At 32.9% G+C, this 23,221-nt stretch overlaps 1 protein-coding gene across 1 annotated transcript in view; it reads right to left on the bottom strand.

Moving 5' to 3' along the window:
• Positions 1–9,011: 9,011 nt before the first annotated feature.
• Positions 9,012–23,221, bottom strand: part of LOC139502268 (uncharacterized) — a 52,416-nt gene continuing 38,206 nt past the window's right edge. The window contains exons 7-9 of the mRNA XM_071291700.1: positions 17,047–17,521; positions 13,321–13,387; positions 9,012–9,483 (exon numbers count right to left, since the gene is read on the bottom strand). The gene's annotated coding sequence lies outside the window, so the exon portion shown is untranslated. The remainder of the gene's footprint in view (positions 9,484–13,320; positions 13,388–17,046; positions 17,522–23,221) is intronic.

Below are 23,221 nucleotides of genomic sequence, written 5' to 3'. Positions count from 1 at the left end.
TGCGCTGGCAAAATGGTCAATACTATGGTAGCGTAGCAGGCAAAACGGTTTAGGCACTGGTCTAAATATGGTAGCACAGAAACTTTTAACATTGACTTACTAATTACATGTACAACAGATAACAAGATTAATTAAGCTTCACAATCTATTATATACAAATATCCAATACTATTCCAAGTATAAATCACATGTAAACCCAACAGAACACTTAATAAAATATACAGAGAACCCCCTTTTTGGTATGTAAATCGTTTGTCAACATCGTAGTAAAACATCTAGGTCAATCATGGTTTAATCCAACGGGAACGCATACAATCAAAGGTACATGTCGTTTACGGGTTGCATCGACTGCAGCACTTTTGGTTTGCTTTGCCTTTGGTAATATAAAAAAGGAAGATGTGGTATGATTGTCAATGAGACAACTGTCTACAAGAGACCAAAATGACACAGACATTAACAACTATAGGTCACCGTACGGCCTTCAACAATGAACAAAGCTCATACCGCATATTCAGCTATAAAAGGCCCCGATAATACAATGTAAAACAATTCAAACGAGAAAACTAACGGCCTTATTTATATATAACAACTTTGGAGGAGATATAATCAAAGAATTGATATAAATCAGCACAGAAGTTTACTTCCTAGCTCATCTATCCCCAAGCATCATGTCAGGCATTGTCATTACTAAAAACCAATAAATGTATTCTAATCTGAGGAACAATTGAACATTTTAACAAAATTTTAACTAATGATACCGACGATCCACCACAAAGTAATATAAATAGAACCATACCAATAGTAAGCAAATACATATAAAAAAGAGGTGGTATGATTGCCAATGAGACAATTCTACACAAGAGACCAAATCGACACAGAAATTAACAACTACATGTCACTGTACGGGGATAAACCAGCAAAGTCAATACGGCATAATCAGCTATAAAAGGCCCCGAAATGACAATGTAAAACAATTCAAGCGAGAAAACTAATGGCCTTATTTTTTATCAAAAAAATAAACAAAAAACTAATATGTAACACATAAACAAACGACAACCACTGAATTACAGGCTCCTTATATCATGTTCTCAAAACTAGATATCATGTCCCATTTAGAAAAAAACATGTGAAAAAAGAACCTAGCTATTATGTGTTGCTCTCCTAGCTACAAAATGTATCCAAAATCAAAGATGTAGAACATATTATATCATAATAATTTGGTAACTAATGTAATTACTGTCTCCTACATGCCTTGGACATATTTTTTTTTTTAATAAATAACACTCCTAATGCTGAGATTGGTTGTCATCGTGCAACACAGTTAATAACACCATATAGGAAAAACATAGAACTCCTTTTGTCATAAGACACTGTCAAACATCCAAACATACTATCCACACTCATCTGTGTCCACACTTGTTTATATATAAAAAAAAATGAAGTTGGGTATTGAAATCGGAGGTGAGCATTAAATCAGAAATAAACAGCTATGAAATCATATCGAAAGACAACATGAAACAACATCGCATGCTTTCAACAAAAATATTGGACGAACATATAAACATCGAGAACAAAACTATTTTTCATCTTTAGCATGGCAGACATTGAAAGTTTCTTTAACTTCAAAAAGGGATATTACAGTATGCAATTGCACAGTATACAATGTAGTCGTGTGCATTGACGCATCACTGGTTTGTGATGGCTGCTTAGACGGTGGTTTCATTTCAATGCATTAATTTAACAATAACGCAATGTAATACATGTACCGTAGACACAGATATTATTGTTACATTCGTAATTAATCGGTTCCTTATACCCCAGTCCCACTAGGCCACGATCGCACTACGATCTGTGAAAAAAATGCAAATTTTGATGATCGTAGTGCGATCGTGTAGATCGCAGTAAGGTCGTATCACGGTCGTGGTGAGGTCTTTAAGATCATGAAGAGCGTCGCCAACTTTGAACATGTTCAAAACAATCGTGGTGCGGTCGTGGCGAAATCAGGTCGTAGTAGAAGCGTAGTGAGAGCGTACTAAGATCGTTGTAAGATCGCAAAGGTCACTGTACAATCGTAGCGAGAGTGTAGCGAAAGCATGCATGATTCTATTCGGAGGGACTGCGCTACGATCGCAGAGCGACGTTATCTCGACCTCACTACGACCATCACGTTCTCACTGCGACCCAACTACGCTTCCAAAACGAATATACCACGCTGTTCACGACCATATTATGATTCTAGCACGCCCTTGCCGTCCTCATCACGCTCTTCTTACGACCTGACTATGTTCACACTACGACCATCATTATCATTGTCATTTTCACATAAAATATATAAAAAAGCTCCCTAGATTTTGTTAGTTTGAATGTAATTATCCATTTGCTCTAACGAATCAACCATGCTTCTCGTTTTTATATAGATTAGACCGTTAGTTTTCCCGTTTAAATGGTTTAACACTAGTAATATTTTGGGTCCTTTATAGCGTGCTGATTGATGTGAGCCAAGGCTGCGTGTTGAGGCCGTACCTTGGCCTATAATGGTTTACTTTTATAAATTGTTACTTGGATGGAGAGTTGTCTCATTGGCACTTATACCACATCTTCCTATATATATTGATACATCTCTGCTATCGTTCACTAAAATATCGTCATTGAGCTTTATGGACCAGCAATAGGTTGTAATTTAGGTTGGATTGGTCGGTCCGACATCCCTACTTGATCAGGATTCGTTGATTTGCTTCCTCTACCTCCACTTCAACTCCTACCACCATGCCCACGTGTTCTGGTAGATTTTGGTGGCTTGACTGTATTGTTTCCGAGAATTCTACGATTTAATTAGAAATAGAAGGAATTGAACTTTATTGATATGGAACACGTTGTTGACGTTATTGCTGAGAACGTAGTAAGATCGCGCTATGAACGTAACTTATAATCGCAGTAAGATCGTGTTTCAATCGGATAACTCGTGGTATGTTCGTAGTGAGAACGTGAAGAGCGTAGAAAGATCTTTATAAGCGTAGTGAGGTCGCAGAATAAGCGCGGTGAGAACGTGGTATAATCGTAGCGGGATCTTTGTAGAAGCGCAGAGAGGACGTAGTAGCATCGTGAAAGCAACGAAAATTTACATTTTTATCTAATTGTTAACACCCTTTATGCGCATAAGGTACCATACCACGTTACTTATAAAGAAGCCAAATAATATCGAACAAATTCAAATGGGATGCTGTTTTTCTCATTCTAAATATATGTATATCTGTATTTGTCATGGTCTTTAGGGTTTTATCGTCTATAAGATAAGATATTAAGATCATCTATATTTTAACCGGACGACAACATCTGACATCAGTTGGTCATAGAACACTTTGTGTTACAACAACACAACAAATGTAATATGGCCTTTTCTGGCATATTAACAAACACAAACGACTTCTTGATGTTTTACATACTATCACGATTTATAGTGTGCATTGTTATTGATTCTATGATGTTGTTTTATTTTCTGATGACCTATGTACCGATGCAGGGACAGCGGTGGTATCAACACAGTTGGTGAATTAGGTCCGAGAAAATATTACATCTTCATGTAAGGCCCCCTTCATTGAAAAACCTCAATTTTTAGGCGCCGGCTCATATAAATTTGACTTTTGAATAATTATGCCAAGTCTGATGAATCAAATGAGTACTCTATTGCTTTGAGTACATGATAAGTTATTTATTAAGGCATTTAAAAAGTATTTTTTTGCAATATTTTAATTTTTAAAGCCCCAAATGTTGATAGTTGAAATTTTTCAATTTTAACGTCAAAATTTTACACGCAAAGATGAGTATAGAACTTAACTTATTGTCTTTAATATACATCCTATTGTCATGCAACTTTGTAAGCAGTGTTATAATTTATGAAGCTTTGGTCATACCAAGTTGTTATAAGATTTGTCAACTCTTTCTATCCTATTAGGTCCGAGACCACAATTGTCGTCCCTTGATTTTCGATGGTCACGAATATAGTCCCTAGTGTTGACAGTGGGTTACTTGCCATTAATTTTTATACCCCTTCCAAATTTATTTCTCCATGTTTAATGCCTCAAATTCTCAAATTGCAAGTAGGGGGGGGGGGGGGGGGGTGAAATTACACTGTAAAAAAATTTGGGTCCAGAATTTTAAAGGAAAGTAGTGATTTGGTCCAGGTGAAAAAGGTTGGAAATTAGCACTTCGGAAGCTGTCAAAAGATTTCAAGACGCCCTAAACATAAAATTGTCCATATTTTGAGTTAGAGCCGATGAAGTTTTCTATAATTTTGATATAATTTGTCCCAAAAGTAGTACACCAGACTGTAAAAGTTTCTTTGAGAAAGCGCAGGTGGGATTTTTTTTATTTTCATTTATGTTCTAAAAGAACTGCACTACGAAATAATTGTGGTCTCGGACCAATTAGCGGCAAAATTGCTGTTGACGGCAATTTGTTACTTATAATATCATGTTCAAAAAAGGTTTCCAAAAAATGTTTGTTTTGTTTTGAAACTTGTATACAATGGCCTTATTTTAAGTTATCATGTGTATATTACACATGAAACATTTGAGCTTCATTTCTATATAATCAATTATCATGTTATTGGTTATGTAAAGGTGTTTACTTCAGTTTGACGGCAGTTGCTCCTTGCAAATATGTAATAAATGTAAACACATAAATAGAAAGGAAGTCAAGAGTATGTACAGGCATAGGAATGCACACAATAAGCGATACATTATTCTTTTCTTTAATCAAATAATTTATTATAGTCAAAATGACCAAACATGACTATAAATTAAGCAAATATCCAAAAAATATGACAAAAGCATTAATATCTATGTAAGATTCGATCTCTTTCTTGATAATGATCTTTTCTTTCATGTTCTAGGCTCTACCGATTGAGCCACGGCGGCGCATATTTTTATTTTAGGTATTAATCAACTATATAGGTACAATTTAGCGATGTTCCTTCCACTTTTTCATTAAAAAGTTTTTTTTAGGTATTAAGGACACACTGAACCAATTTCATTTTTGTGGGAAAAAGTTGTATAAATTACAACAATAACAAAAAAACATAACGTTTTTTTTTGGTTTGAAATGTCCTTTTTGGGGATTCCCTGTTTTACCAACCTGAAAACACCCTAAATTCCGCATAATTGACTTTCCTCCTTTTTGAGGGATGAATTTAATATTGTTCACACATATCATGATATATAAAAATTGAGATATTTTCAAGGTAAATTTTATTCTTTCAGCACTTTTTGAAATTGGCCCTTCTGTCAAAAAAAAAATTGACTATAAAGAACAAAAACTACTTAAGGGGCCCATTGACCATTTTGGTCATGTTGACCTATTTGTAGGTCTTACTTTGTTGTACATTATTGCTGTTAACATTAATTTCTATCTATAATAATATCATAGTTTTTGAATCGCAGGTGGAGTAATTTGTAAAATTTTTGAAAAAGATTACAAAAATTTACAAAAAAATGTTAAAAATTTACTATTAAGGCCAAATACTCCTTAAGGGTTCAACTGAACACTTTGGTCATGTCGACTTATTTGACCTTTAAACGTTTTACCCCATGTCAGATTTGTTCTAAATGCTTTAGTTTCAGAGATATAAGCCAAAATATACAGTTTACCCCCTATGTTCTATTTTTCGCCATGGTGGCGATCTATTTTTTTACCGGATCACCGGACACATTTTTCAAACTAGAGCCCCAATTATGATTGTGGCCAAGTTTGGTTAACTTTGACCTAGAGTAACTTCAGGGAGAAGATTTTTGTAAACGTTACCGACGGACGACGAACACCTTTAGTGATGAGAAAAGCTCACTTGGCCCTATGGGCCAGGTGAGCTAAAATTAGATGCAAATCGAGTGAAAAATTGTACCGTATAAACCCACCTTTAAAAATATTAGAGATGGATTTTTATGACAATTTGTGACAAACACGAACAAACAATATGTAATGAATATGACATCCCATAATGTCTCTCAGGTTGAATTATCTCATGACGTAATTTGAATTACAACAAGTATAGTATAATAAGACATATGGGGAAAATTTCAAATATACGGCAACACAAAATCCTATGTTGTCAATAATAAACATCTATTAGTTAGCTAAAAAGTATTGTACAAAGCTAATATCAGGTGCAAACATTGAGCATCAAAGTATGCTCACTTGCTGCTGCTACGTATACAATGCTTTAAATAGCATATTTTAATAATAACAGTTTGCACTCATGAAGTTATGGTGTAGATTAATTCCGCCAGGACTGTGTATTTTCGGCTTGTAACAAAACTAAACTATAGATAAATTTTATATAAGAAGCTAGTTAGACAATAGGCTATATATATAATAATTAATCATGATCAAAACTGCAAGTCCGAGAATCCAGATCACCTTCCGCCTGCAGTGGCGGATCCAGAATTTTTCATAAGTGGGGGCCCACTGACTGACCTAAGAGGGGGCCCGCTCCAGTCACGCTTCAGTGATTCCCTATATAAGCAACCAATTTTTTTCCCAAAAAGGGGGGGCCCGGGCCCCCTGGGCCCCCCTCTAAATCCGCCTCTGGCCTGTAATTAACAAAACATAATTAATTAATAATTCATGTGGGCATGCACTTGTATGATTTTACCACATGTTTGCCTTTATGCTACATATTTTACTACGAGCGATATAACAATCATCGTTTTCATTCGTATATAATTCAATAGTTGTTTCTTTTATTTTTAAGAACATACCAGAACACACCCGTGATATCGCGGGTTCGTGACTGAATTAAAGTATATAACTATGCGCAAGCCTTATTTTAGTATTAGTATTGTGATCATCATGATCAAGTCATGCCTTAGATACACTGCTTTCAAATCTTTCTGTTTGAACCCGTCGAATTGGAACTTATCAATTATTGGTAATATTAATTATTTGGAAAACAAAAGGTCCTGGAATGGAGTATTTTTTAATGAACAGCATTGTCCTATATTAGTTATAAATAAAGTTGAATTCTTTGATTCGCTGTTTTACGTCATGCCCGCTAACAAATTGAAAATTGTACCTATACGCCTTATTTTTAGTCCAGATTTTAAGTATTCGTATTGTTATCTTAGAAAGTCTTACTGATTAAAATACTACAATAGGTAACAATTTGACAATTTAGTAGTGTCAACCTTGTGATTATGACCCGTGTATATATGCATATAAATCCTGAATACACCGTTTGGTGGTGCGCCTGTCAGATGCGGAACGTACAGATAAGGTAATAGGTAACAGGTGAATATACTATTGGTATCGGTATCGGACTCGACCCGGAACTTCTTAATTATTGTCAATATTAATTACGTGGAAAACAAAAGGGCCTGGAGTGCTGTAATTTTTAATCTACACCTTTGTACTATATTAGCTATATATAAAGTTGAATTATTTGATTTGTCGTTTTTACGTGATGACGGCTGACAAATTGGACCTCGTCATTTTAGTATTATAGATGCTCTCAACCAATTCGTGCAAATCAATTCAGAACTATAATAGCTGTAATACAATTGGAAAGTGTAGCTAGGTATAAAATCAGCTTTCAAACACCATCTTCTCGGCAATGTCTTTACCAAATCGAGTATATGACAAATAATAAAATCCTTCATTGCAACAAGTGTGTTACGATATTTCTCTACTCGAGACAGTTAAGTTTTATTATTTTAAAGCCATTTATAATCTAACTGTTTTGAGTGGAGAAATGACGTAATACACAAGTTATATATGATGGGGGAATCTGTTTCTCTAATGATTTGTATTATTCCTATTCATAGAGTTTTAGAAAGTTGTTCTTTATATATGTGATGTCATCAGGCATATGGTCGCCTTTTTTTTAAGGACGTTACAATAAGAAATTAAAAAATCATGAAAATTTAGCTTAATTATTATATTTCTACCAATTATTTGCTGAGAACATATATTTTTACTAGTGACGAGAAAAAAGCACTCAAATTAGAGAAAGTTGTTTTCCATTCTTTCCGTTGGTTGATATTTTTAGTTTGATTTTGTCAGGTTTTATGGATTATCTCCTTTTCACTTGTGAGTTGGGTACTTTTGATAATGATATTTTGGTATCTTCATTTTCTTATTTTCCGATGATTTTCTTATTTTCACATTCGTGCATTTTCTTGTTCGGTGCTTACATTCCTACGTTAGAGTTAACTTAGATCGGTAATTAAATGACGTCATATGCGACCGTAACTGAGAAAATGGGTCCAGATGAGATTTATACATATTTTCAGTTTTTTGCATTTTTTCAATGCTACTAATGTGCTTACCATGCATACAAAATTTTATGATGTTATCTTAACTGGTTTCGAAAATACAGCACATTCTAATAATGAATGCATTTGGGTACATAAATTAAAAAAAAAAATTAAAAAAAAAATCTGACTCTTTATTTTCTTTGGCACTTTGAATGTACTAAATGAGTCCAACCTCAAAATTGCCATGCTAAGTAAATATGTGGTTTCTATGGAAACAAATTTTTTTTATGATTATTCAGTTTTTTAGCTTTTGTCTTATATTTCACAAAAGTCATACTGTTTTGTGTGTTGTTTCTATATGGCATTGTACTATTTCATATCATTACCCCACATCTGTTATTAAATAAATGAAAATGTTGTGAGTTGCCTTCCCAAGACTAGAGCTAGTAGTGCAGTGGTTGACGTTGGTACATGTATGTCATATTTTATTTTTGTAAATTGTTTTTCTTCAAATTATGTCTTTAGTTTTCTCGATTGAATTGGTTGATATTTTTCATATTGGGTCCGTTTAGCCAACTATGCAGTATGGGGTTCTGTTATTGTTGAAGACTGCCAATGCTTAAAAATCCACAGCATTTGAACTTGCTGAAATCCGCAACATTTGACCTTTGATGGGTAGTTGGCAATCATACCACAGCTCTTATATTTTATATTGTTGACGATATCCATAATTTTGATATTGATATTAAATGAGAAAAAAAGACAAAAATCTATTTGTGTGTATTTGAATTAAGTAGATTATGCTTCCTTGATTGACATTTGTGTTTATTGGTATCCACATCACTGGTCAAGTCAACCTCACTTTTGGCAATTGTTGGCTTTGGACAAATGACATCTTTATTAGCCTCGCTATTACAATATTCCCTGATTTGTTCGTACAAATACCACTGTCTGGCTGCATCTAATCCTTTTGATGTTAAAGTGTTTGGCAAAGTAAATTTGAAATTCTAGTGTTTTTTTTTTTTTTTAACAAATTGATGGTTATAGTTACAGAGTCACATGACTCTTTAAAAACAACATATCATGGTTTGGTTGAATCAACTATGAAGTGGTGATAAGTGCTAATATGCTGAAGTATTTCTTCCAATCATAAAATATGACCGGTTTTTCCATATCTTTAACTAACTGGGAAATATAAAGACCATTATCTGCTGGATTTGTTCATACTTTATGCAATCTGCAAGATATAACACCATTTTTGCTATTACACAATCAACATGTAGTGTGCATGTAGTTTGATTTAAATGCATTTAGAAGAAACAAGAAATACAAAATGGGTGTGACATGACTCTTTTTTCCTGCAATAGATATACTAGAAATGTTGACATGCATACATGTATCTTTACTATTCGCTTCTCTTTTTTCCACAACAAATTAATCATCATGCATCTGTGTCTTATAGGTACAGTGCATAGTCGCATCTGTCATTCATTCATATGAATATTCAGATTGAGTTATTTTGGGAGAAAAACGAGAAAAAAGTTGTTTGGCTAAAGTGTCCGTCATAGGTCAAAATTTTAAGTCAGGTTATACTTCAGGTTTGTGTTTTCTGTATACCTTGAACATAAATATACTTCGAATAAAGTGTATTTTCTATCTGATATCATAATTATATGGATCATTATGTAAAAAACAATGAATAATAATTGCAACTAACCCATCAATGCAATTTCAAATTTAATTTGATAAGAACTGACTGTCTCTATGAATACTTACAAAAACAACATTAATAGGATTTTAAGACCGGTACTTTGTTGAACTTATGAAAGTTAATGATTTGACATTTTTAAGTTTAGAGGTGATTCATGTTTTTTTGTTCATTTGAAGAGAACTATAAATGTATTGTTAATGCTGTAAAGTGAAATTATGCTTTTGTATAAAATCACGACATCAGTATCATATATTCGACCTTGATAAATGTAAATTACAGGTGTTTAATGTTTAATGACGCAATCAATAATTGTTTTGGTCACAATTTAGAACGTTAGCACGGGTGACATATTTTCACATTTAATTTGTTAAAAAATTCTCAGATTAAGAATGGTCATGGTATAACAAAATCACACGTATTTTCAGTTCATGCTCTGTATCAGCATTGTATTACCCTTCCAAATCAAAATAAAAAAAATCCAAACAAAACAAAAGTAAAACAAAAATAAACCAAAAATCGTCTTTATCTTTAAACGGAATGCTCAAATCATCAAGAAGAAAACGACAACGATACAATGTAAATCGAAAAGGGACCTTACTGCTATTATTCTGTGGTTACATGTAGTAGCGACTTTTATGTTACTCATTTGTTCGTTTCACAGAAATGAGTGTTCTTGTGTTTGTCATGTTTGTTTGTGCTGTATTTCTGTCATGTAATGTTGTCATTTTAGCGAAGTTTTTTTTAATATTGCTATAACGCAGTTTATTTAGCTAACCATTAATCCTGATTCAACCCACCATGTTTTTCTTGAAATGTCCTGTCGTTTGCACTTTATTTTTGTTGTACTTCAGTGTTTCTGTTGTTCTTTATTTTTTCTCTTGTAGTTGATGTGTTCCCCTCGGTTTTAGATTGTCATCCGAATTTGTTTTCTCTCAATCGATTTATGATTTTTGAACAGTAGTATACTACTTTTGCCTTTATCTAACAATAAATATTCCTTTACACCTTGTGTAAAAATATACAACTATGTAAAAATGCTTCCCTTCTCAGTGACTATGAAGACAATTTTAATCAAACGTAAAAGGTGCATGCGCTGCTTATCCATGTCATCCTAGATAACTTTTCGAAATAAAATACCCAATATATTTGAAACAGTTGCCTAAATGTTTTCATTTGGAACGTAGCATAAGATATTTATTATTAATTCAAAAATCATAAATCAAATACCTTATGCTTTAAAAAAAACAAAACATGTTTCTTGGATAATGTACACCAAGCATGTTAACGACCGCTATAGGAGAGCTAAAAGTGCGAGACTAAACCCACTTTGATAGTTGTCTCACCGTGAATCGTACCACATCTCTTTGTGTATATACTGGAATCATTATATTTAAAGAATGAGATAGTTTATTCTTTTTTGTTGGGGACAATGCATTTACAGAGCATGAATTGCAAATAAGTGTGATTTATTTTTACCCATTACCAGTCTGAATATGAGAAGGTTATTTAGGCTAACGGTTTCATTTAACAAACTTTAAGATGTAATTTAACAGAACACGGGATTTCTATTTTAAGTTAAATGTGAAAATATGTCAGCTATGCTAATGTTCTAAATTCTGATCGAAATATTTATCAAATGCGTCATTTCATACAACACATCTGCAAACTATTTACCAAGGACGAATATATTATACTGACGGCGTGATTATATACAATAACATAATATCACTTTAAAGCATTAACAATACAATATATTTATAGTTTCTCTAAATGGACAAAAACATTAATCCCCATCAACCTTAAAAATGTCAAATCATTAACTTATATAAGTTTAGCAAAATACAAAACTGTAAATCGTTTTCAGGTAGCTTAGATGTCTTCGTCCATCTTATATTTTGAAATAAAAGATACCAATTGGTCCAAATCTTATAAAGTAATTGATATTAAATACTTTTTATATTAAGAACATAACAAATATTCCTTTTTTTTCGACTTTTTCAGTATTAGGAGAAAACTCAGATAAAGTAACTTTCATTATATAATGTGTTGTGTGAATTTAACTATTTTATTATAAAGCGAGAAAACGAGTCTGGTAACCCCATTTTGTTCATTTTCTTAACTGAAAGCATGTTAATAGAGATATGTTTTAATAGTTTATCAAACTTATATGTTGTAGTTTTCTTTTTATCAATAAAAGTAGGTTTTCCAGGTATATTCTATACAAAATCAAAGTTATTTTGCACAACCTATATCTTGATAAAAAAAACGGTGATCCATACTATTTAATAACTCGTTTGTATGTATGTTAGCATTTGTTTTTGTAGAAGTTCAGTGTTTCTGTTGTTCCGTTGTTTCTCTTATAATTGATGTATTCCCATCAGTATTTGGTTTGTTATCCGGATTTGTTTCAGTTAAATCGATTTATGACAATTGAACAGCGGTATACTACTATTGCCTTTATACAATACATTTTGACACAAATTATTAAAAAGATCTACGGAATTTAATTTATACCCCCCTTTTTAACTTAATGTTGTATGTTTCCTTATTATAAGTATGTTCTTATTACATGTATGTTACATTTGTAAGTGTTTTGATTTTGGTTGGTTGCATTTATTATCCTTTGAGAAAAGAGAGGTATACGATCTGTCGTTCAATATGCAAGACAGTTTAATTGAGTTTTCCTCTTTTTTTTTTGTTCTTTTGTTCTTTTGTTATTTTTTTCTTTACTTCCATACTAGTATGTGACAATATCTTACTGGTTAATTGCTTAACTCGCAAACACGTTATTTGAATCACGAAGAAGAAGAAATGACCCGAGGCAGAGATAGGTCTTGAAGATACATGTAACTAGTTAACACTTAACATAACATACACCGACTCCGTCATCATCGCTCAGAGCTTCACTTTGGGAACTTTCTATTTGGGCAAAATACAACTCGTCGACAATATGTAGCTCTTCAATAAACTCATCGTCTTGTTTGTCTGTTATTACTGTTATTAATTAATGAATTTGTGAGTATGGTTGGACAATCCCAAACAAAAAAATCCGTATTTTACCAAGGGAGTGTACTCAAAGCCTTTCGAGGTATCCATATTAGAACATGAAGTAGGCCTTCATCTTCTTGTCATTGAATGTTTATTCAAACTTACATGTTGTATTTTGCATACTGTCGTTAATCCTTTAGTTGTTTTTGTTTCTTTGTTTTGCCTTGGTATTTACCGTTCGCTTTTCGACACATGAATTTGAATATTCCTTTGATAATTTCGCTTCTCTTTTTAAAGACTACAGACTTTATGATTTAATGCAAATCAATACTTGTGAAATTCTGTTTCGAAAAATGTTAGCATCAATATATTTACCAGAGGTTTCTTTTCTTTGACAAATTGGGTTATCGTCCAAATAGCCATGTAAAAAACCTTGTTACCTCTGAAAAAGTACATACACTATATTATAATTCGGTACACTATTAAAAAAAGATAAGTTACAAATTTTGATCCTCGTAACAATTAGGAGTATGTATAAGCGAAAGTAGCCTCAAAACGAAAGAATAAACATGGAATATGTTGCTGTCAGTGTTTGAACAAATGTTTTCTCCTCAGTGAGTCAAAAATATTTTTCAAAATTTATATAAAAAAGTAAAACCACAAAAATAATGAACTCTGAGGAAAATTCAATCGGAAAGTCCATAATCACATGGCAAAACCAAATGACAAAAAACATCAAAAACGAATAGACAAGGGTATGTATACGGTGTTTATGTCATTTTTAATGAAATAGATGCTATCAATATAGTCGCCTCACGGTAAATTGTTCCCGGCATTGAAACCGCATAAAATTAAAGGTTCTCATTCTATTTATTTTTAATAAGTGGCCACATATGAAGGATGTCATTTACAAATGAAAAGGGTCAGCCAGGAAAGTAGCATAGTAAAATTCTACGGAAAAACCGACTGTGTGTCTGTTTTATGGTATATTTATAAATCAAATATGAATCAACTATGTAATTGCAAAGTTAAGGATGCATGATATATTACTAGTATAACATAAACAACATGATAGTAACATATATTTGAATAATGTATGAGACAGCTATAATTGATTTGTAAATATGTGATTTACTGTTATGAAAAAAAATATGATTTGATGTATTGTGTTTTAATGTCACTTTTAACACCCCTATTATGCTATATCGTGGCAGCCCGTTTTTATTGGTGGAGAAATCCTAGTCAATTAAGTTTGGAGTCGAGTGCACCCTCACGAGCGGGGTTTGAACTCACAACGGCTAGTGATTACAGTAGTAACAATTATCGACTCGGCTACCGAAGCCCCCTATGAAAATAAATGATTCCTTTGTAAAAATATCCATGTGAAGGATTGCTCGAAAATAAAAAATAAATAAGCATAACAAAAAAACAAGAACTATTATTGCAAAACCGTTTATCAAGATTAATTGTTTGAAAATATTGACCGGCATATATATTTGGATAGGACGACAATTTCAAGTCTACTTGTCTATAGGTTAAGGTTCATCATAACCTTTTGGCTATAATGGCCGTATTTACACCCTAAATTTTACTCCGAGTACAGACTAACCTATACACCTGCAACAGTTTTAAGGGATGGCAGGAACTAGATATATAAATTTTAAATGCATTTTATGTTTCAGAAAATTATAAACTTTTCTAGATTTTGCTATCCATTTTTTTTCGTTCCTGCAGAAGGTGCAAAAATTAACTAAGTAGTGAAAACGATTGAGAAGCTCCCCTCATATAATCAATGTTGTGAGTAGTATTGATTTAAATGGACAATAGATGGACAATAGTCACCTGTAAACAATAGGTGATTTAACAGGTTTAAACTGTGTAACTGAGTGGACCGTATCAAATGAAACTCGGGTGTTTGTTTATTTTGCTATCTTCTGCAGACTGGAAAAAAATGAACATCAAAATCCAGGTAAGTTTTTAATTTTCTGAAACGTAGACTTCATATAACTTTTATATATCTAGTTCCTGCCATGCCTTAAAACTTTCCTGGATGTACCAGTTTGTCTGTACTCATAGTAATTTTGGAGGTGTAAACACGGCCATATTTTCAATTCCTTATGATGAACCTTAAGGTTTATGTACCCTTCTGTAGCCATTTTTGTACGAATTTTTCAAACCTCAGTTGTATCAAAACTAAAGATATAATAAATAATAGAGATAGGTCATTTAGTACATGTTCCAAGGGGAAACTTGATGCAAAGCATTATTTTTTACTGTTTCATTGCATTTGATAGAAAAAGAGGACTTTGTGGCAAATAAATCAAGATTTTTATAGAAAATCCACAGCCTTTAATACAGAGATTTTTGTTATAAAATTTGAAACATAAATTACTCACTTGATTTTCTATGATGTGCTAGTGTTTATTTTTTACAAAAAGTTCTAAGTAACCTGTAAATTCCAAAACACCTCGTGCTGAGTCACTAAAGTCGAGCGCACCCTTAAAGGTGTACTTGATTTTGGCCATATTTATACTCGTCTTAACCAATAACTACATTTATAAACTTGTTTTAAAGAAATCAATGCTAGCACTGCATGCAATAATCTATCAGTCATCAAATTGCCAAATATGAGAGTACAAGGATAAAGGCTGTGGATTTTCTATAAATAAAGGCAACAGTAGTATACCGCTGTTCAAAACTCATAAATCCATGGACAAAAAACAAAATCGGGATAACAAACTAAAACCGAGGGAAACGCATTAAATATAAGAGGAGAACAACGACATAACACTAAAATGTAACACACATAGACAAAATCCCAAGAGAATAACAAATATAACATATATATATAACATCAAAACCAAATACATGAATTTGGGATAGACAAGTACCGTGACACGTCTTATCGCAATGTGAATTTACACTCAAAAATAAGAGAAAATAAACGACACAACGTTATAATGTAATACACACAGAAACGAACTATAATATAACAATGACCATATTCCTGACTTGGTACAGGGCATTTTTAAAGGAAAAAATGGTGGGTTGATTTATTTGCCACAAAGTCCTCTTTTTCTATTAAATGCAATGGAACAGTAAAAAATAATGCTTTGCATCAAGTTTCCCCTTGGAATATGTACAAAATGGCCTATCTCTATTATTCATAATATCTGTAGTTTTGATACAATTGCAGTTTGAAAAGTTCGTACAAAAATGGCTACAGAAGGGTACATAAACCTTAAGTCACATACGAGGAAAAGAAGACGAGAATATGGATACGAAAACTGTTATATTCCATAGCGGCCAACCAACTCGGGATGGCGTCTGTAAACGTTTTGAAGGGATGTCAGACTTCACCTCACAACTTGAAACCTCTGAAAGCAGCAACCCACCTTTAGCGTCAAGGAATAAAATAAACGATACCATTTTTTTTCTACACCAGATACATTTTTCAACAATCAATTAATCATAAGTGATACTCAGAGCTAATAATTATCAAAGGTACCAGGATTATAATTTAATACGCCAGACGCGCGTTTCGTCTACATAAGACTCATCAGTGACGCTCAGATCAAAATAGTTATAAAGCCAAACAAGTACAAAGTTGAAGAGCATTGAAGACCCAAAATTCAAAAAGGTTTGAGAAATACGGGTAAGGTATATTTTTGTGAAACCTCATTAAACGAATGAACAGTTTTCAACTAAAAAGGACAGAAAAGTAAAGCCACAGCAGAGAAAAGCTCTGGAATGTCGTATAATGTAATTTTTTTCACTTATTACTCAGTGATACGACATCATGCAGATGGCCAAACTGCCAGCATGGAACTTATATTTTGCTTTTCTTCTCCGGAGTATGTAGAAGAAATGCACTAATGAATAAAGGCAACAGTATTATACCGCTGTTCGAAATTCATAAATCGATTGAGAAAAAAAAATCCAGGTTACAAACTAAAACTGAGTAAAACGCATCAAATATAAGAGAATAACGACACAACAGAAACCCAACATTAAATTGTAACACACATAAAAACGAACTATAAGATAACAATGGTTATATAGGTGTTTTAGATGGAACGTTTTTCCTTACAATTAACTTACTTTCCGTCAATAACTTTATACCCATAGCTAAATTTATTTCCCTCAGTTCAGCTGTTCGTATTTTGTTAAGCCTAGCAATGTAAGATTCCCCTGGGTTTAACAAACAATCAAACCGTTCCGTCAGCCTTGTAATTTGTCGTATCCTTTCGTTGTATTCACTGTTAGCCATTTGGAACTGACTGGAATGTTGTAGCCTATTTCTTATCATTCGAATTCTTTCGACATCATCCCCGGTGTTCGTTTGCATTGATTCGTTAGGCCATAGCTGACCTCCCCATCCATTAGTTGGTACTCTAAGGTTGTGTCTCCTTATTTTGCTATATAAATCGGTGATATCACTTTCACTTCTCGGTTTTAGTCCTACATAGTTATCATGAAGTAGCAATTCATATAAAATATCACACATCAATTCCGTCGAAATTTTTTGGATCCATAAGAAGTTCATATTTTCATCTGTTAACTTTGATATTTTGTTCTAAAATATTAAAAAATAAAAGCATGATAAACTAGAACTTAATTGGCATGGTAATCCTGAATACTGTGGATTCGTTTATTTTCTTGGAAACCAAATTTCGTAGAATGTGCATTAGGTAGATACTTGATTTGTGGTTGTGCAAATCTCGGCATACAAAGCCTAGAGATTTATTTTTATTCGTTAAACATTTGAATTCGTTGTTCACTTGTACCCACGAAACAATACTTGTGATCCTTTCCACACCCAAATTTATGATTTTGATGTGCCATAGCAAACTGCTTATATATAAATGATGTACTGAAATACATTAATACGCTTGATTATTAATTAAGTAATTATAGGGTGCAACTTCTTTTTTGTACCTTGATGTATATCCACATAATGCATTATGAATTAATTAGTGGGAACATCGGTAAGCTTAATATATGATTCTTCTATTAATTAAAGATATGCATCGCAAACTTGTTTGTGGTACAGCTATTCATAAGTTTAAATTTCAGGTGTTAAAGATTCATAAAACAAACTAGGACTACTGTATCATAATAGACGTCAAGTTGGTTACTTATTCCTTATTGCTTATTCCTTATTCGTTACCTATTTGTTACTTATTCCTTATTCGTTACCTTTTCGTTATTTATTCCTTATTCCTTATTCGTTACTTATTCGATTTTTAATATCCTCTCCCCCCATTTTAATTGTTTATATTCTTCTCTCTGATAATAGCTCTAAATTCGTTGAGGTAAATTCACCCTTTTATCACCTATTTATACGTGTTTGTGCTCAAACGATCCTGTTACTTTATGTTTGATACTTATTTGTTCCTTATTTGATTTTTTACCGGTTCTACCTTTTAACTGCTTTATATTCGTACGTTTGAAGATGGTTCTTGGTTCGAAGAGGTGAAATAACCCTTTTAGCACTTGTATAAAAAAAGAAGATGGGGTATGGTTGTCAATGAGAAAACTCTCCACAATAGACCAAAATGACACAGAAATTAACAACTATAGGTCACGGTACGGCCTTTAACAATGAGCAAAGTCCATACCACATAGTCGGCTATAAAAGGCTCCGTCATGACAATGTAAAACATTAGCTTGTACGCACCCGTTTCAGCGCTCAACTGATACCCTGTTACTTATTCGTTCCTTAATCGCTTATAATACGCGTTTTATAAGTTGCACGTTTCAGAAAATGATTTTTGAAAAAGGATTTTCAATCGTTTTCTTGTTTCTGGTGGTAGATTTGGGTTCTAAGAGGTTATAAAACTCTATACCTGCGTATGTACCCGTTTCAACTCTCGACTGTTACCCTATTACTTATTCGTTTTTTATTCGCTTATAATAAGTTTGCTATACATTGCACTTTTAAAAAAAAATATTTTCCTGACTCTGGTGGTAACTATGTGTTCCTAGAGGTGAAATACCCCTATAAGCGCGTATGTACCAGTTTCAGCTCACGACTGATACATTGTTACTTATTCGTTCCTTATTAGCGTATAATACGTGTGTTATACGTTGCACCTTTTTAAAAAGAATTTTCAATCGTTTTCTTATCTCTGGTGGTAGATTTGGCTTCTAAGAGGTGATATAACTTGATAAGTGCGTATGTACCCGTTTCAGAGCTCGACTGTTACCCTGTTACGTATTCGTAACTTATTCGCTTACAATACATAAAGGCAACAGTAGTATACCGCTGTTCAAAACTCATAAATCCATGGACAAAAAACAAAATCGGGGTAACAAACTAAAACCGAGGGAAACGCAAAAAATATAAGAGGAGAACAACGACATAACACTAAAATGTAACACACATAGACAAAATCCCAAGAGAATAACAAATATAACATATATATATAACATCAAAACCAAATACATGAATTTGGGATAGACAAGTACCGTGACACGTCTTATCGCAATGTGAATTTACACTAAAAAATAAGAGAACACAAACGACACAACGTAATAATGTAATACACACAGAAACGAACTATAATATAACAATGGCCATATTCCTGACTTGGTACAGGGCATTTTTAAAGGGAAAAAATGGTGGGTTGAACCTGGTTTTGTGGCATGCCAAACCTCGCACTTTTATGGCCATGTAAAATATAACATCAAAATGACAACACAGGACTACAATATAAATAAATTGGAAAACACAATTGACAAAGAATCACACGAACAACAGCCAACAAAAGGCAACAAGTTCAAAATTTTAATACGCCAGAAGTGTATTTTGTCCACACAAGACCTACGTGTGACGCCCAGATACAAAAGTTTGAAAGCCGAAACGAGTACAAAGTTGAACAGCATCGAGGACCAAAAGATCAAAAAGGTTGTGCCAAAAACGGCAAGGGTTTTCTGTTAGTTACCAGAAAATCCCTATTAACTAATTACAGGAAACAACTGAAATACATTTACATAACCAGACATTTGAAACACAAAAGTAGACACATCCGAATAAGTTTAAACCTCTACGCCAAGTGACGTCCTATTTGAAACTGAAAAATGACAAAAAAATGACGTCATTTGAATTTGTAAAACAGATCATCAAAAAATGAAAAATGACGTCACATAAGAATGAATAAGATCGAATTAGGATTGATTTAAGATTATATATTTGAACTAAATACTGATATTGCATTTAATAACAAAGCACATTTTAATACTTATTAATATCAACTAAGGTAGCAATTAACAATATTATAAAACTATGTCCGGTTTGCTTTGAATCTAACTTCAAACGTAAAATATCGTACTGATTACGTTGGACGAAATCAAATCGGATAAATGAAGGCGGTGATTAATTTTCTTTACCATAACACATAAATATAATAGAAAAGACGTCAACACATTTGACAAAATTCGATGAGAATTACAAATATAACATTAAACATATAAACTAAATACATGAATTTTGGGATAGACAAGTACCGTACCACGTCTTATAGTAATGCGAGTTCACACTCGACAAAACAGTCACAATCGAGAATAAGTCACGTTTGGTAATTAAAAGATACGTTTGTTATACGTTGCACGTTAAAAATAAATATTTTCGTGTCTTTGGTGTTATATATATATCACTATGTGTTCCAAGAGGTGAAATACCAATATGAGCGCGTATGTACCCGTTTCAACGCACGACTAATACCCTGTTACTTATTCTTTTAAATCGCGTATAATACGTGTGTTATACGTTGCACCTTTTAAAAATTATTTTCAATTGTTTTCTTGTCTGTGGTGGTAGATTTGGGGTTTAAGAGGTGATATAACTCTATAAGTGCGTATGTCACCGTTCCAGCGCTAGGTTGATACCCTGTTACTTATTCGTGCTTTATTCGCATATAATATTTGTGCTATACGTTGCATATTTAAAAAGTAATATTTTCGTTTCTCTGGTGGTAACTTTGTGCTCTTAGAGGCGAAATATCCCCATTAGCGTGTATGTACCCGTTTCAGCGCTAGACTGATACCCTGTTACTTATTCGTTCCTTATTCGATTGGTATACGGTGCACCTTGACAGAAATCGATTTTAATGTTTTTTTTTGTTTGTTTGGAAGTCATGCGTGTTAGTTTGAAAATCATGCACACAAGTTTAAAAGTCGTGCGCATGATTTTCAATCTGGTGCGTGCAAGATTTACTATCCGGCAAACTAACATATTTATATTTACATGACACTCACGGGGCTCTTAGTTATGCTTAACTATACTGGCTGTATAATTAACTACATAATCTTTAACTTTGACCCATAATGATTTAATTTTACGAAATATGACTTAGATGGAGAGTTGTCTCATTGGCACTCATACCACATCTTCTGATATCTATTGAACGTTAAATAAAGCTGGATTGTATGTATGCGATGCATGCTACTTGGTTACATATATGTCAACGTAAAAACAATTTTATATGTTAGTTTTGATCCCCTAATTTGACAGTATTATGGAATATTGAACAATTCTCCTACAAGTGGACATTTAAACAAGCCAAAGAAAACCAGATTTGACCCACAATTTGTTTTGAAAAATACCTGTGCCAAATCAGGAGTAATTTATAACAGTTGTATATCTGCTCTTTTGTTTTAAACATTTTTTTTTAACAAATTTCAGCAAGGATTTTCGTTTTATAGATATGACTATGCATAAAAACTAATGGGCATCAGATGAGACAATCTTAACTTTTCAAACAAAATGAAATTTATGCAAGACAGTCATACACTATTAAACTTATGCAGGGCGGACAGACACCAATATATTGTTATAGTGAAACTAGTCAGTGTGGTATCATCAAACGATCAAATCTGTTATAGCCCTATTCACAAACAAAAGTGAATAGGAATAAGTTATGTTAATCCAATCTGTTGGTTAACAATATTTTATTCAAATAAATTGAATTGGATTTGGCAACAGGCATAGCCTATATAAACCCTATCCACAGTATACTGATTACAGGCATAAATAATTGGTAATAATTAAAAATATTCGTTATCATAGAATGATGTTTTTGCTGTAAAGTACGAGCAGCAACAGTTCTTTCAAGAGCCTTTTCACGAGCATTCAAATACAGTACCCGATATTTCACGATCCGGAATATTTTTTTTTATTATTAAATATTACCGTTTTTGTAAAGTTTATTAATAAACTGAAGAAGAATAACTTTCAGAACTATTACAGTAATATTGAACGATATTTCTTAGCGATAAATAGTCTATGTGTTTGAAATTTGAAAAAAAAATCATATTTTTTTAGATTCTTATTTCTCTGAAATTTCGAATATAAATCTGACTTTTGTCGCAGAAAGCTTGACAAAGTGAAGTGATCCAGCGGCGACGGAGTTAACTGACTTCTTCAAAGCTTAATATTTAAAAAGGTGGAAGACCTTGATATACTTCATACTTTATATAAAAATCAGATGCCTCATGTTACTAAGTTTCCGTCTGTCACATGTCCATTGTCCTTGACCTCAATTTCATGGTTCAGTTACTACTTGAAACAAAAATGTAATTTAGTTGTAGAGTTAGTTTCTCTCTTATAATGATAAATAGAATCACTATATTCGGTATGTGCGTACCTTCGTGGTCCGCATGCCCGTCAGACAGTTTATATTTGATCATTGCATGGATCAGTGAACAAGTAGGGAATTTCTCGCTACATTGAAGACCTGTTGGTGACCCTCTGCTGTTGTTTTTTATTTGGTCGGGTTGTTGTCTCTTTGACACATTCCCCATTTCCATTCTCAATTTTAAGATTGAGTTTTGTTGTTCAAGACCATATCTCAGATACTATAAGCAATAGGTCTAGTAGATTCGGTATAAGGAATAAGTGTGAGGTGTACATGTCCAACTGACAGGTGCTTTAGTTTAAACATATTTTATTTGCAAAAGTAGCAAAAGGGATTGGACACAAGTTATAACAACATTAGAGACGTCCTCTCCCAATATAAATATAAAAACAAAGTACATTAGATAATGAAGAAAAAACATTGTAGGAATCCATGTAATACATAGTACAAACGGAAATTAGAAATAAAAAGAAAACAAATACAATGTAATAAGGAATAATAATTAAAAAAAAACTGGTCTGGAGTGAAGAATTGTAAAGTATAAATTTAGAATGTTAATTGACTGTTTTAAATCTTTGTGGAATTCTGATATAAGATTGTACGGACTCAAGCAGGTGCAATCTAGCCTTGACCTCATT

Source organism: Mytilus edulis, chromosome 13 (assembly GCF_963676685.1).
Source record: "Mytilus edulis chromosome 13, xbMytEdul2.2, whole genome shotgun sequence".
Taxonomy (NCBI): domain Eukaryota; kingdom Metazoa; phylum Mollusca; class Bivalvia; order Mytilida; family Mytilidae; genus Mytilus; species Mytilus edulis.
The sequence above is the reverse complement of the archived record's forward strand: the minus strand, read 5'-3'. Positions and strand labels throughout refer to the sequence as shown.